The sequence below is a fragment of the Eretmochelys imbricata genome, chromosome 7, assembly GCF_965152235.1.
Source record: "Eretmochelys imbricata isolate rEreImb1 chromosome 7, rEreImb1.hap1, whole genome shotgun sequence".
Classification (NCBI taxonomy): Eukaryota; Metazoa; Chordata; order Testudines; family Cheloniidae; genus Eretmochelys; species Eretmochelys imbricata.
This window is the reverse complement of record NC_135578.1, coordinates 61225559-61242053: the sequence shown is the minus strand read 5'-3', so window position 1 is coordinate 61242053 and position 16495 is coordinate 61225559. Positions and strand designations below refer to the sequence as shown.

General features: G+C 45.2%; 1 protein-coding gene across 8 annotated transcripts in view; it reads left to right on the top strand.

Moving 5' to 3' along the window:
• LOC144267747 (uncharacterized) overlaps nucleotides 1-16495 on the top strand; it is a 96383-nt gene that overhangs the window by 60828 nt on the left and 19060 nt on the right. For 2 of the 8 annotated variants that reach the window (XM_077821996.1, XM_077821995.1), the window contains 2 exons: nucleotides 568-748; nucleotides 1348-1627. The exons of 5 other annotated variants lie outside the window; for them this stretch is intronic. The gene's annotated coding sequence lies outside the window, so the exon portion shown is untranslated. Of the gene's footprint in view, nucleotides 1-4; nucleotides 749-1347; nucleotides 1628-16495 lie in introns of those variants that run through there. One more of the 8 variants, XM_077821998.1, reaches the window with a different exon arrangement.

Genomic DNA, 16495 nt, shown 5'->3' with positions numbered 1-16495 from the left:
TTTGTGTATTTTCTCCAAACCACAATATTCCATTAATGCAGCTTTAAGACATTTGTGTGAGTTAAAATACTTTTTAAAATCACCAGAACAGGCACAGCACAGGGAGCAACAATGAATGCTTGCATGTCGCTGTCTTTGCAATGCACCTAAGGCTTGATTTGGTGAGATCATCTCTAGAGGCAACTATAATTCAGTCTTTGTGCTTCAACTTCCCTACCTGTAAAATAGGTATAAAGTTGGTTATACTTGGTCCTTACATAAACTATGTAAGTTCAAAATATGTTTTGCCTATACACTCCCTGACCTATCTTCTGATACCACCACCAAGGGTGTAAATGAGTGTCAGCAAGGTGGTGATTTTGGTACATCTGCTGGAGACTGAAACAATGTAACTTACTCACCTGCTCAGTTGCCCCAGCATAAAGGGGCTGAAACAGAGGTGAGGAGCTGGTCCCAGAAATATACTTTGTACATCAGTACTTTATGCTAATCATTTCACACGGCACCTCTGTTGTTATCCTGAGTGAGTCAAGCCCTACCTGACTCTTCTGTTCTTTGTTTACTGAGGTACATGGAAGACAAATAACATCTTGGAGATAGTTCATGCCATTGATCGTTAAATACCAAACTGAGGAGACTTGGCAGACCGGAAGTTGTTGTCTTATTATCCACTGAATCAGTCACTGAGGAGAGGCAATGCAAGGTGTGAGTAAAGCAGCTGACTTAGGGCAGGTGCCTGAGGATAAAGGTAACTTTGAATTAGTCATATTTGCTCTAGATACATGTACTCCAGATAGTTATGAGCAGGCCCTGTTCTCAGTGAGTTTTAAGGGAAGGATGCCAATGACTAGTTGACCTTCTCCCAGTTCCCCATCCTGTAGACAATTGGATGCGGTGCTGAGCTATCTCATGTAGCTACCCCCCTATTCACGATGCTCCTTGAGACACATGAACTCTGCCCCGGGAGACACCCTTGTTCTGCCCAAGGTGCAGTCAGCTGACCTAAAGCCTCTTGATATACGTGTGAGAGAGCTGTTAGCAGAGTGTTCTCTTGACTGCCTTACAACTCCACAACTCTCATAATAGTCTGCTAGATCCTAGAGCTCTTTAACCTGCTGGCCCCACTCCAAAGCCCATTGTGTTTTGGGGAGGGAAAGTTTTATTATTTGCTAGGAGCTTTTTTGGGGGGGATTAACCTATCATGAAGTGAAGTCGGTTGTTACACTGGCTAATGGACCTTTTTAATTGTGGTTGGGGCTCCCAAAACACTGAATGGGCTCGCTGCTTACGGAATAGCATCTGGTATAAATCGATAAACATTAACAAGTTTTCCCAAATAATTCACAGCCTCACCCCTTTGAGGTACCCAGCCCATCATGCATGCTGCCCATCCTTTCTTTCAAGAGCATTCTCTGGGCCCACAAAGACCCAAGGGGGCTAGCTGATTTCTCACTCTGCTGGAATAGACATGCAAGCATGTGGTCTCCTCTGACTCAGTTGCCCCATGGCACTCCCCTGCCTGCTTCCCCTCACCAAAGAAGCGGATTGGCTTTCCAAATCTCATCACTGGGGCAGAGACCAGTGAGGTGGCAACTTCACTCAGCCCAATATTCCTCCCTTGCTGAAGGTGAGATTGAGAAGAGAGTTAACCTTTCAGATTTGCCTCTTGCTTCCTTCTGCTGCACTTGAGGCCTGTGACATTCCATGTGACTTAAGCCTGAAAATGTTAATAATGACAATCTTTTATTTAATTAGATGGACTGTTATTTTAGGTGGACTATTTTGTGGAGTTAGGTGGAAGATCACTGGTAGAGACGAGAGTGCTGAGTGTCACTGTATTGTAATGAGGAGTTCCCTTACCTGTTCATTCATTCCCCAGCATTGTGCTGGGGATTGGGAGCTCACCAGCTGAGACACTGAGCTCATGGCATGTATTGCCTGTGAGAGTGAGACATCCAAACTGGAAGTCTAGAAGGCACCACTTGGCCTTTCATTTTACAGCTTATTCCCATTTGTCCTTCAAGTTATAAAAGATTTACAATAAAAAAAATGGACAAAAGATTAGAAATTCACTGTTAAAGTTTTCCATGAATATTACTTTCCATTATTAATAATACTTAGCACTTTATATGTTCAAAGTGCTGTACAGACAGTAAACAAGTAAGATCTGTGAATATCCCTGTGTGTTGGGCATGGTAAGTATTATTATTCCTGTTTTACAGCTGCAGAGATGGAGGCAGAGCCATGAGGTGACTTTCCCCAGGCCACACAGCAAGCTAGAGTAACATCTGGGCTTAGAACCCAGAAACTCCTGACTATGTCCTAACCCTGATCTCATTCCTCTCGATAGAAGACGCTACCTTTTTTGGTCCACAATCCACAAAATACCAAAAAAAACTGTTGTACAGTCTACCCACTCCAACAAACTTTTGCATCATGGGGGTAAAAATGGGGGGAAATGTACAGAAAAAAAAAATTTTTTTAACTGTTAAATGTTTCATAATTTTTCCAAACAGTTCTAACCACCAGCCAATCAGGACTGGTGTGCAACCCACTTCCAGGTTGTTCCCCGTAGTCTGAGAAACATTGCCGTAGACCGTGCTACCTCTCTAACTGGCAGCAAGTTTGAAAATTTGAAACTAAAGCCTTCCTGGTGCAACTTCATTCAGTCTGTCTGTGCCATACTGTTATCAGATTTTGTGTTCATATTGGTATTTTTAAAAGTCCATAACAGTAATTATTGTTTACAATGAAAATAAATTATTCAGTGTATTATAGAAATATGTTAGTGTTTAACTACCTGTGCATGGTAGTACCCTTTTTAATGCATTAAATCTCTATTTAAATGGTTTGATTTTATCTAGTGTAATTTAGAAGCTTTTTTGTATATTAGCCATATCTTTCCTCCTTTATATCAGATTTATTGTTTTATAACTTACAAATAGGGGACCAAGTTCTATCTTTGACTACACCCTTGCAACTCCACTGACTTAATAATTTGTGATCTTCAAAATGTGTCCATGGTGATCAATATTTGGTGTGAATAGGAAACTTAAGGTCCTATACTTCATCCTGTGCTATGTTTATCTACTGTCTAAATAAACAATTCTAGCTGCGATCACAATAGCCCTGCTTCTGATATCAAGAATAGAACCAATAAGAGGAAGTAACACTGTTGGACCAGGATGCACCAAAATAACTTACTGGAAGAAACTCTGAATAGAAATGCTATTTATTTAATTTCTTGGTAATGAAGATGGTTAACTACTTATCAGCTCAGAATTGGAAAAGCCTTTTTGGTAGCTAGAGTGCTAGGATAAATTAATCATGCCAAGTGCTACAGCACAACATGAAGGCATTGCTCTTGCAAGAGCAATATTTAACTTGCCTTCCTCTTACAGGAAGAACAAAAATACATTAAAACTTTTATCTGGCTGAGTTTTCCTAGGTCAGCCCTTGTTTCTCCCTTTTAAGAACTGAGCTCAGGCTACTTGTTAATGAAAATAAAACCCAGATATGCACAGGACTGGCACATACAAAGGCCCAGATCCACAAAGGTACGTAGGCTTCTAACTTCTGTTGATTTGTGGATCTGGGCCAATCTAACTAGCTCTGCTTGCTTTGATCTTTTATTGTACCAGCAAAGCCTTCTCAGAATCAGGTTCCAAAACTATGTCAGCTGCAAGCAAAATGTCTTTCTAATGATGTGCTGAGTCCATGTTCTGACTAGTGATTGAATCTGTGTAATCTGTCAATTATCTAAGATGCAAAGTATGTTTCAATACATCTATTTTCTTTAAAGAGGCAATGCCAGAACCCTCACGGTGCAGCATCCGTTGGAGGGGTGGTGGCTTAGTGATGCGATCATCGATTTGAAATACCCACAGCAGCCTGGTGGAAACCACAGGTTCAAATTGTGGCAGAGTTGATATTTGCAAAAACAGGTGTCTAAAAATCTCATGTTTAAGCACCTAAATAAGTGGTCTGATTGTTTTTAAAATTTCTCAGTACCCAGCAACTTTCACTGAAATCAACTGCACTTTGATGACATCAGAAACAAGAGATTGAATTTTTAGCTATAGGAAAGTTATTTTAGATCATTTGAATAGTTTTTTTATTATTTTTATTATATTTTTAGCTTGATTTTTTTCCTTTTCTCTGAGCGTTGTACAGTTGGCCTCATGAAAACTGAGGCACATGGCTTCGCAGGCAGAGGGATACAAGAAATAGTCCCCTTAAAATGTTTTAAAACTCTCTCAAACATTCTTAGAATAACGTTCTATAATATAGACCATATGTGGTGCAATATCAACTGTTATCAGTACTTGTGTGGGATGACAGGTATATTTCACTTGTTGCTTTGCCTCCTATGAGTAATGCAGCCGTCCCAAACTCATGCTGACTGTAAACATGTGCATTACACCACATCAGGGGTGTGTGTGTGTGTTGGGGGTGGGAGGGGAGATAGAGAGAGAAATTCAGGAAGCTACGGACTATGGCCAAATTGTGTCATTCTAGCACTGGCCTGTCTTGGGGCCCAAGCACCCTCGTCCCAGGGGGAGCTCAGCGAGGGATTGTGCTCAGGAAGGTACCCCCTATACCCAGGCACCTGTGTAAGAGCTGGGGGCAATATGGCCTTATATTTCTTTAGGCCTTGATTCATAGAATCATAGAATATCAGGGTTGGAAGGGACCTCAGGAGGTCATCTAGTCCAACCCCCTGCTCAAAGCAGGACCAATCCCCAATTAAATCATCCCAGCCAGGGCTTTGTCAAGCCTGACCTTAAAAACTTCTAAGGAAGGAGATTCTACCACCTCCCTAGGTAACGCATTCCAGTGTTTCACCACCGTCCTAGTGAAAAAGTTTTTCCTAATATCCAACCTAAACCTGCCCCACTGCAACATGAGACCATTACTCCTTGTCCTGTCCTCTTCTACCACTGAGAATAGTCTAGAACCATCCTCTCTGGAACCACCTCTCAGGTAGTTGAAAGCAGCTATCAAATCCCCCCTGATTCTTCTCTTCTACAGACTAAACAATCCCAGTTCCCTCAGTCTCTCCTCATAAGTCATGTGTTCCAGACTCCTAATCATTTTTGTTGCTCTTCGCTGGACTCTCTCCAATTTATCCACATCCTTCTTGTAGTGTGGGGCCCAAAACTGGACACACTACTTCAGATGAGGCCTCACCAATGTCAGCAAGGTACTAAAGTCTGAGCCTTCATTTAAGCACGTAGCCCCATTGAGGCCCATGAGTCTTCTCATTTGCTGAAAGTTGGGGCTTGTCTACACTAGCAATTGACCAGCAGAACTACAGAGTATAATTATGATTATACAGCTATAGCTATGCTGCTATAACTCCCCATGTGGACACTTTGAGGATAAAGGCAACTTGATTCTGGTATAATAAGCAGTAATTATACTAGAAAAAGTCAATTTTATTCTCAGATAGTGTCCCCATGGGAATTATACCAGCGTAGCCATAGCACTATAGTTATACTGGTATAGTTCTTCCAAACAATCCATTTCCCTGTGTAGACAAGCTCTTAGGCAAATCTTTATATACCTTGTTGAAACTGAATCAGTGCCTTAACGTTAGCTTAAAGATTTTTTAAGCTGATGTTCCCAGCTAGCAAAAAATAGGCCTCATTCCTAAAATGAAGGAGGTAACTAACAACATTTATCATTTTTAATGCATCTTGTCAGCCAAGCAAATGTTAGGGTTTGTAAAGTATCCTAAATGGCTTATTTCCAGTGAAAGTGTGGAAATATATTATATAATAAATGAACTGATTTTTTTTGGTTTAACTTCAATACTGAACTCTTATTTAGATTAAAAACCTCGTGTTTATTTATGATTTCTGGTTTTGATTTTGGTAATAAAAGGAATTATAAGTTTTTTGGACTGAAACAGCCCATTTGAAAGACCTTCACTGCATAATTTCATTGTTTTGTCTATTACAGAGCAAATATATCATTCAGTAACACTATTCTGAGCAGTAGAGCTCCTCAAAAATTTTTTTCCTGACCAAAATTGACAAAAACTATCAAATCCTTTTGTCTTCAGTTTTTTTAGCAGAAAACTTTTTTTCGTTTTAAAATAATGAAAACCAACAATTTTCAGCCAATACCCACTCTCAACCAGAAAAACCTGTTTTCCAACAAATAATCAAAAACATTTCAAGGAAAGCAAACAGTTTTCATGAAAATTCTCATTTCATCAAAAGCCCAGTTTTCCATGGGGAAAAAAAACTTGTCTGAAAATTTTCAACCGGTCATACTGAACAGTTTAGTGTGACAGATTTTAAAAGGATTAACAGTACTCACTAGTCCTAGTGGTATATTTATATGTACATATTAAATAAGTATTACGTTGGGCAACACACAAAGAATGACTGGGATACTCTAAAAAGTTATAATTAAGTCAAGTTATTGCTGTCCTAACATTTGTTCAGGAAATCGTGACTATTAATACGGAGAGCTGAGGTATCGAAGTTGTAGAAGACATTCACAGTGAAATATGCAACCTTCCCAACACCTGTGTGTTAGCAGCACAGTGGCCGCTGCTCTGCTCTTACTACTTAGATCTAAGTAGGTGTTGTGCTATGAACGCCAATCTCTCACATTGAGTTCTTTAGCACACATCACATTATTAACTTGTGCATGGATAATTGTGGATCCCGGAGGGTACTCTCTGTTCAGAAGGAGAATCACAGTGAAGGAATGAGTTGGGTAGAGCCCAGCTGTTTGATCCTCCTGACTCTGCAAAAATAACATTGTGCTTGCCTCGGCTAGTGCTGATTTGTCTTTTGTTTCTTACAACAAGACGACAAGTTTTCCAGTTGAAACAGGCAGCCCAGAACTGAGCACCAACAACAGTGTCTTCTCCCATGCAGTAAATTAAATTTGCCTGTGGGTCAGGTTGTTAGGGAAGCATTTGATGACCTTCAAATGTATCCGAGATTTCTCTCTAATCCCCATATAACACACTAGTTAGTCTGCATCTCCAATGCTGTAGGGATGTTTTTGGGGTCGTTCATCTGGAGTGGACATTGGGATCAGCTGTTCAACGATCTGTTTAGGAATTCAGTACTCATCTGAAAAGATGTAGGGATGGAGTCTCAACTCTCACTCCCTAATGCTGAACTGCCTGGCCCTGGTGCAAATTAGAGCTGCAAGGGAGCAGCTCTCACTCAGGCCACTGTCATAAATTCTTCTTTGTGCTGGTCCATCATACCTCCTCCCTCCACTTATACTGGGAGTGTGGGGCTGCATCTGGCTCAGGAGCAGTGCAAAGTGGACTTAATTGATTGGAGGATCTGGCCTTCAGTCTGTTGGCTAAATTGTATTAAGTCCCTCTTAATAATGTCATCCTTAATCATAGCAGAGAGGCCTCTTTGAGCACCGCCATCTGTGTCTCTAGTTATTTTTCATAAATAACTTCAATAAAGTTGTCACTAAGGTCAGAAAATTAAAGGGTTCCTCTGATTTAAAGCCTAAGAAAACACTGCTGATACCTGGATAGCAAGTCAGCCTATGGTGCTTCTCTAGTGGGGTGGCTCACTTTGATTGAAAAGGGCTGTTTGGCTATCCTGCTGGTAAATGGAAGGAATTTTCACCAAAGGAAAATATATTCTCCTGGAATGTGTGAGCAAATGCTCCTGTATTTCTTTTTCAGTGGTTATTACTTAAAATATATAGCAAAAAGTTACGGCTGGACTGAGGCACTTATTTGTATTGTGTTAATTCCACTCAGGGCCCCATTGTGCTAGACAGTCCTTTTGCTGAAAAACTGAATAGACAGACATATGGCTGGAGGTGAAGTACAGGTACAGAGAAGTGAGGTGTCTTGCCTATGGGCACACTGCAGGTCAGTGGCAGATCAGGGACAACAATCTGGGTATCTGAGTCCTAGTCCAATGCCCTGTTTATTAATATTTTAGATAAAACCTTGTCACCTTTGTGTAACATCCCATGGGCAATCTGCAGTTGTGCAAAACATTTGTTTGGTAAATATTTTCCATTTTTAAACGATTCATCCTGCAAAGAAAAAGGCACCCTCAGCTTCTGTTGAAGTCAATGGAAATTGAAGGTATACAGCACCTCAAAGATTTGGCCTTTACTGAGGCTAAGGAGGAAAATAACTGCCTTAAGTAGCATGATGGATACTTCAAATGAGCTTTGTGGATACTGATCTTGCAATTTATTTCAACCCCAACAAACAGGGCTGAAATAAATACCCTTTCAGCTTGTTATACTTGGGGAGTTCCATATCAGCTAGTTCCTGGAGATTTGGGGTTGTATTTTAAACTAGATAATAAAACATTTGCATTAACTTGTTATTGTACATGTCAGATTCCTTCCTTCCATTTTAAATGTTCCAGCTTGGAAGAACATGCTTCTACGTCAGTCCCTGAAGCTTACTAATTACAATAGATTTGTTGTTTCAGGAAGGTAGAATATATAGGTTTTGTTTGACAGCACTAAGTATGTAAATGACTAAGTATGTCAAAGCACTACTTTGACAGCACTAAGTATGTAATTCTCCCACACATGTAGAGGTATCATATTCCTTATCATACTTTTTATCAAGTGGAATTGAGAACATTCTCGGTCATCCACGGTAGGCAGGTTATTTGGTTTGGGTGTGGGCTATAATTTCTAAGATTACACAATGGACCTAAATGAGTGGTCTTTATTTGGCATAAGAAGGCAAAGCACTATCTGCTAAACCATAATGCTGGAAAACTAGTGTAAAAGGATTAGACATGCAATGAGTCATGCTACTTACTTGTGTAAATCCATTGAAATGAATGGAACTTGCCTCTGTGGGTCAAAATAATAGCTGGTATCAAGGCTTGTCTATATGAACAGTTAGTTTAGGGCACGCTAGAGGGTGTAAATCTAGCTTGCTCTAGCCTGCTGCACATTAAGTGTTCATGTATTACCACTCACCAAAAGTTCCATAGTGCTCTTTGATCTACACTGCTTTGAAATGGAAGCTGATCTAAATGCACTACTAGGGAATGTTAGTATGCAGCAGTAGCATCCACACAGACACTATGTGTGGGGCAGGCTAATGCAGGGCAGATTTATATCCAAGCTTGCTGCAAATCAACTGTTCATATAGGCAAGCCCTAAGAGTCTGCGATGCCACTGCCTTCAGTGGAGTTGGACCTGCTTACACTAAATCTGGCACAGTTTTAAATCTGGCACAGTTTTAAAAAGCCCTAAATGCACTACCTACTAGCCTTCTGCAAGGACTTCTTTTCAAGAGAATCTTCATGGGATGGGTATGTCTTTTCATGAAGACGCAAGTGTAATACAGTTTTTTTGCGGATACAGACTAACATGGCTGCTACTCTGAAACCTGTCTAAACTAGGAGTTACAGTGAAGTCAAAATTATCTTCCTAGCTTGTTGCTTCAGTGGTGACTCTCCCTAGTCTGCCACATGAGAGGCACAACAGTGCTCGGCACTCTCAAGGCCCTTCCCAGGCTACTTTCTCCTACTTACCTCATTGCATTGTAACCCACTCACATTGCTTTGCCAGTAATAGCAGCCTCTTTCCCACTTGTCTGCTTCTGCCCCACCAAGCGCCTTTACACATTCTACTAGTTTATCCCTTACGTGTGAATTGTTCTCCCGCAATCAATTTGCACAGCCTCCAGCCTGTCGTCCTTCAAGTCCCTTCTTAAGACCCACCTCTGCCATGATGCTTACAGTGAAAGACCTGATTAATATGGCTGACGGGAGATGGGGGAGTGGTTACTGATTCATCTATAGCTTTTGTCCACCTAATTCATTTTAAAAAAGAGTTAATAGTACGTGCTGTGTGTGTTTACTGTTAATATCACCCTTATCTTTCCCATTTCCTCTTCCATTGTGTTCTGTACTCTTCTACTGCCTCTTGTTCCTATTTAGCTTATACACTTTTCTTATTTTATGTTTGTACATGATCTAAAACAGTGAGGCCCTTATCTTGATTGTTGTGTTTTCATGCTGCTTTAATGATAATAATAAATGATGGGGGGAGGGCTATTTCTCTTTCCTTCTAATTTCTACATCCACACCCAAACATGCAATACACCCAATAACACACTGACACACAAATATAAAATATCCCAGGCCAGTTAGTTTATAGATTGGGGCCACTATTTTAGAAGTGGCTGGTGATTGTGGGTGGCTCACTTTTGGGGTGTTCAACCCACTGAAAATCAAGCTCCTTAAAGGTGTCTCAAGTTGGTGCTCAGCACTTTTTGAAAACCAGGCCCCTTTCGAAAGTATCTCAGGTGGAACCTTCAGAAATTCACCATCTCCAAGCTCACACTTTTTAAAATCCTAGCCCCAATCTAAAACTAATCAAACTGGTTTACCTCCAGGCTGGGAAGGAAGGGGGAGTGAGCAGTGTAGGTGTTTCTGATTTTAAATAATTGGGAGGTGGGTACTACAATGATAGATAAGACAGTCACAGGACAGGAGGAAGAAAATATTATCCCCATTTTATAGATAGGGAACTGAGGCTCAGGGAGGCTGTGGCAGGGCCAGCAATGGCATCTAGAGTTCCTGAGTCCCATTCCAGTGCTGTAACCCTAAGACCCTGCCTCTTGTCATTTAGAGGAACTGACTTTACACTTAAGTTATCTAAATATACATTCTCTAAAAATAAAACTTACTCCTGGGTGTTGATCTAGCCTAGAGATAGACGTATGTACAGAATTTGACATACTGAGATCACCAATAAAATATAATAACCTTTCCTTTGATATAGGACATGATGTTCATCACCAAATAGCCTAGGAATTTGCAAATAACTGTTCAAGATGCTGGGTCAATTTGGAAAGCTTCAAATTTGAGCCATTAGCTTAAAAACGGGAAATTACCTTTTCATTGACACATGGCATTACCGTCAGCTCGCAGTAATATAGGCAAAACTTGTGTCTGACTGTTAGACATACAAACATTAGTCATCACAAACAGCACAGTGCTTCAGAAGCCAAGCTACAATGTTTACTTTTAAAAGTAGAGTAATTAACCAAAGCAACTCCATCATCTTAGTGCTCTCAGGCTGGCAACTGCAATAGTATCTTTCACTGCCAAAGAGGGCACTGGGAGGTAGAGAGCAGCACCTGTGGGGAACACAAAGCTGTGTAGCAGAATACATGCTAGATCTGCACCACCTCTAGTGTTTGTATCTATTCTGTTACTGTGAGATGATAGAATGTAACTGAAGCTTAAGCACATGTGGTGCAGACTGCCCGAGAGCACAGATGTTCTGGGAAATAGGGAATTATTTCAGAAAAATCACAAGTTTCTGCATTTTCCTAGAAAATGTAGGTGGCCACCCTGAGTCACCAGCAGAAAAAGTCAGTCTCCTCCGGAGTTTGCAGTGGCTGGCCACTTGACTCTGCGAGGGATGGGCAAACATGTTCAGAAGGAAAAATGGAAGCCTGCTCCTTCTCCTTACCCATAAATCTCCATCCATTCCTAAAATCAAACCTCTCTGAGGTTCAAGACAAGTAAGTTATGGACACCTCTCTCCTACCCTATCTACCTTCATCCAAAGCAAAGTGCAGGCATTTCAACTATTCTCCTTCTTCACCCCTCTTTCATGCTGTGGCAGGTTTGAATGGGGTTAGAGGGTAGGCCCAGAAGCCTGCAATTCCCTCCCTGATCTTCAAAGGATGCCCAGCTGGCGCACACTCCACCATTGGTAGGGTGACCAGATGTCTCGATTTTATAGGGACAGTCCCAATTTTGAGGTCTTTTTCTTATATAGGCTCCTATTACCCCCCACCCCCTGTCCTGATTTTTCACATTTGCAGTCTGGTCACCCTAACCATGAGCCTCAGGGAGGTAACTAGCTTGAGTGACAACAGGGAATGTTAACATTCAAGGATGCCTCAGATATGAGAGAATGTATCCCGCTGAGGATTACTGGGGAGGGTGTGAGGTAACTGGGCCTTAGAGGGAACACAAGCCAGTTGGGAGGAAGGGGATCTATATGGAGGATCAAGGGGCTGTTGGGTGGAAGCATGGTAATGCAATCTTGATAGGACGAACAGGGTTCTGATAGCATTAGAGCTTTGAATAAGCATTCAAATATTGTGGAGCTGGAAAGCTCATTGCTAACCTTCAGGGAAACCAAGCGCCTCATGATTAACTGTGGCCTTCAACTTAGGGTCATGATCAAACTCAAGAGACTGTAAATACTGTTTGCTTTCTTCACCAACTGAAGTAGCTCTCTCTCTACTTGGGGAGGTAAGTGGGGCATTGCTTTAGTTATGGTGCTGCTGCTTGTTAAAGTGTGTGCCCTTTTTTCTCTCTGTGATCAGTCACACTCCATATGAAGCTTTGTTTTCAACAGAACAAAGTATTAACCCCCAAAAAATGTTTGGGTGAATTTCAATTCTCATGTGGTTCTAGGGTGGGTCCATGCAAAAAGTGCCATATTTTGGATGATCAGTATTGCTTGTGAAAGTGCGGCCGCCAGGAATCATTTTACAGTGCACTGAAGACCACGGCATGTGTCAGTCCGGCTACAAAGAAAGGGCTCTGTAAACTGAGGTTCATTCTTAGAAAGATAAAAAGTTGATACCTTTTTGTGTCTCTGTTCCCATTTCCTCATGCTTTTAGTCATTTCTGCTATGGTTCACTAAAAACTTGCAGAAATTCTGAATCAGACGTCCACTCCTCCAGAGATATTCAGATTCAGCAGGAAAAGAAAAAATAGAACATTGTTTTCACTACTTTGATAGAAGGGCTTTCCTTCCTTCCTTTCTTTCTTCCTTCCAGTGACTAATATTTATATATTGTGACAAAGTTCCTGCTCTACCTTGATGGGTCCTGCGCTTATTGGCAGATTTGCTCACCTTGGAGCTTCACGGCAGCCCTCAGCTTGGCCGTTTTTCTGAATTCACAGTACAGGTTGACTCCTCCTGTGTCTGATCAGGAGTTGGGATGATTTGGGGGGAGACCAGGCCCACCCTATACTCCAGGTTCCAGCCCAGGGCCCTGTGGAATACAGCTGTCTGAATACCTCCTGCAACAGCTGTGCGACAGCTACAGCTCCCTGGGCTACTTCCCCATGGCCTCCTCCCAACACCTTCTTTATCCTCACTATAGGACCTTCCTCTTGGTGTCTGATAATGCTTGTACACCTCAGTCCTCCAACAGTCCACATTCTTACTCTCAGCTCCTAGTGCCTCTTGCTCCCAGCTCCTCACACGTACGCCACAAACTGAAGTGAGCTCCTTTTTAAAACCCAGGTGCTCTGATTAGCCTGCCTTTATTGATTCTAGCAGCTTCTTGATTGGCTGCAGGTGTTCTAATCAGCCTGTCTTAATTGTCTCCAGAAGGTTCCTGATTGTTCTGAAACCTTCCCTGTTGGGAAACGGGACCTCCCTCACTTGCTCCTCAGCTATCTGCTGTCTATTCTTTCCTAAAGCCCCTTGGCCTGGATTTTTCTTACTTTTTGACCCTGCCTTAGTCCCCCCCGCCGACCGGGCCAGACGCTTTTTTGTTTTGTTTTGATTTTTTGCCGTTTTTCTTTGCTGCCGTTTGAGTGCTGGTCGGCTGCCAGCTTGCCTCCAGCACACACCCCCCCCCACGCCTGCTCTTGGGTGCAGCTATTTGCCTTAGCTGAAACCCCCGGAGGAGGGGGGGAAGATTACCGACCCGCTACCCGGAGGGGGGAGTGGAAGCCCCCAGACCCAGCCGTTTTGCTGTCAGCTCGGAATTTCTTCTTATCTCTGCAACATTCTCGGCCTGCCGGAAGCCTTGGTACACAACCAACAAAGCTGGAGAAGAAGATAGAAGACAGAGGAAATCACCCAGGGAAGCTACAAATCATCGTGGAGGGGGCCATAAGACTGAGTAATTTTTTGAATTATACTCTCGTGGGGGGGAGTTTGACTGTGGTTTAATTGCGTTTGTGGCGGCACAGGGGGTGTGGCACGGAGCTGCCCCCCGATCCATCGGTGCCCCCCCAACATTATTACAGCTGTCACGGCCCCCCGCCATCCGTCCCTGCTGGCAACCTGCCATCTACCTTCGGATCCAGCTGTTTGCTTTGAAGCTTTGCCTTTCGGACCGGACATAACAGCCGACCAAACGAGACTCTTTGGACAAACATGCGTGGGTCCACACCCCCCCCGGACTGTTTACTCCACAGCTTGCCCCTATCACCGGACCCCGATTTCTGTTTTTCCCCCCTTCAGTTCAACCCATTTGGTACCCTGCCCCCGCCTGCAGCCCAGTAGGGAGGAGCAGTTAATCTGCTTCCCCCTCCCCCCTCCTCCTTCTGGTGTCTCCACGTCTCTCCCTGCTCACAATGGCGGGGAATGAGAGGGGCGAGGCCCCTCTAACAATATCAGTTGTCCCTCCCCCACCTACCCCCCTGCTCAACCCCCAACCCCCCCCCCCCACCACCACTGTCAAAACACCTGCCACCGCCCCTGCTGGGGCACCGGCAGCAGGAGGTACCGGGGCGATTACTGCCGCTGCTACGTCCACTGCCCCCCCAGATTCTAGGAACCCCCCCCCAGTTGGCCGGAAAGGCCAGGGCGGGAAGAAAGGAAAGGGCCCCGCTAAAACCACTAGGCCCTCCATGGCAGGGGCTGCCCCCACCACTGTGGCCTCGTCATCGACCATGGCTTCCCTCCCTGCTGTTCCCTCCACCAGCTCTGCGAAAGTCCCTCCCCCGGCCCCCAGCACGTATGCCCAGGTGGTGGCAGGCTCCCCCCTGCCTGCTGCCTTGTCATCTCGCCCACCCACTGCCTCTGCTATCATCACCAGTGGCCGGGGCCCCTTCCCCACTTTGACCAGGAGGCACGGTGTCCGTTGCCTCCTGGTGCCCGCCTCGCCCCACGTGGAGACATACATGCAGGCGTTGGCGAAGGTGGTAGGACCCACGGCTATTGTGGCAGCCTCCAAAATGTATGGGAAGGTCGTTTTTTTCTTAGCTTCAGAGGCTGCCTCCCAGGAGGCGGTGGAGAAGGGCCTGGCAGTGGGGGTGGGGGGTGTTTGTCCCCCTAGAGCCGCTAGAAGACCTGGGCGTTCGCCTCATCCTCACCTCCGTTCCTCCCTTTTTACCCAATGCTGCCCTGTTACCCGCTCTCTGCACCCTGGGGAAACTTGTCTCTGTCATCAGCCCTCTCCCGTTGGGCTGCAAGGACCCCACCCTCCGTCACGTCCTTTCGTTCTGCCGGCAAGTGCAGCTTCTACCGCCAGCAGGGGCGCGTGACGAAGAGGCGCTTGAGGGGTCTTTTCTAGTCCCCTACCAGGGAGCCCGCTATCGGGTCTTTTACTCTACCGGAGAGGCCCGGTGCTACCTCTGCCGCTCAGCGGGGCATGTCCGCAGAGACTGCCCTTTGGCCCAGGGGGGAGGGGCACCCGAAACCCCCGAGACCCGGCAGGACATCGGCCCCATCGCTGCCGACGCCCCTGGCTGCCCAGCACCTGAAACCAACCCTTCTCCTACTCAACCCATCGCTGCTCCCATCCGGGCCCAAGAAATACCTTCCCTACAACACCCAGGCGAGCAAGGGAGTTCCACCCTTGCTAGTACCAATCCAACAGAGCCCATGGAGGCGGGTGTGGCAAGGATATTACCGGGTATAGGAAAGGGCCCGCCCCAAGGAGAAACCTCCGCCCCTAATGCTGCCTCACCGCTACCCCCCCGAACCCCTGAACCATCGCCTCCGCCCCCCGACACGACCCCTGCTAACCAACTCCCAGATGATGCTATGGAGGGCTGGACCCTAGTCCAGGGGAAGCGAGGCAAGCGGAAGGCTCAAGCTCCGCTGCATCCATCCGATGCGGAAGCCCCCCGGAAGACCAGGAAAGGGGGCACTGCTATCGAGCCTCCCGCCACGGCCACGAGCGAGATCCATCCGCTGGTGTCGGGAGGGGAAGACGGACTGGCATTGGAGGGCAGAATCCCCCCTCCACAGGAGACCCTCCCCTCCGAGACTTCTGAGGACGCCCCTTCTGCCTGGATACCATCCGAAACCCCCGCGGACCCCGAGGCGACCGTTAAGGCGGGCCCTAGAGGAGAGGCCCCCGGGGTGGCAGGAGCTGGCCTCTCCCCTGTGTATGCGGAGATTGAGGCCCTAGATTTGACCCCGGTCACCCAGGGAGGGGATGATCTGCTGCCGGCTGGCCTCGAGCTGGGCAACCTCACCCCAGCCTCCCTTTCCCCATGCTCCCTCCCCCTAATTGCCTTCCCGGGTGAGCACCCTGCAGAAGGTGGTCCACCACCTGATGCCATGGCCGCTAAGACCACCATGGAGCCAGCGCCTAGCATTATTGGGAGCCCCCTCCCTTACCCCTTAACCCTTGACTCTGCTCAGGAGGCACTTTCCTTTAGCTGCTTGCCTCCTGAACCCCAGAGCCTTACCCCTGTCCCTGCCCAAGTCCCCTCCTCCTGCAATGTTAATGCCGCTCCTGGGGTTATTTCCTTTCCACCTTTCGCAGATTCCGCCAGGGAGCAGTCT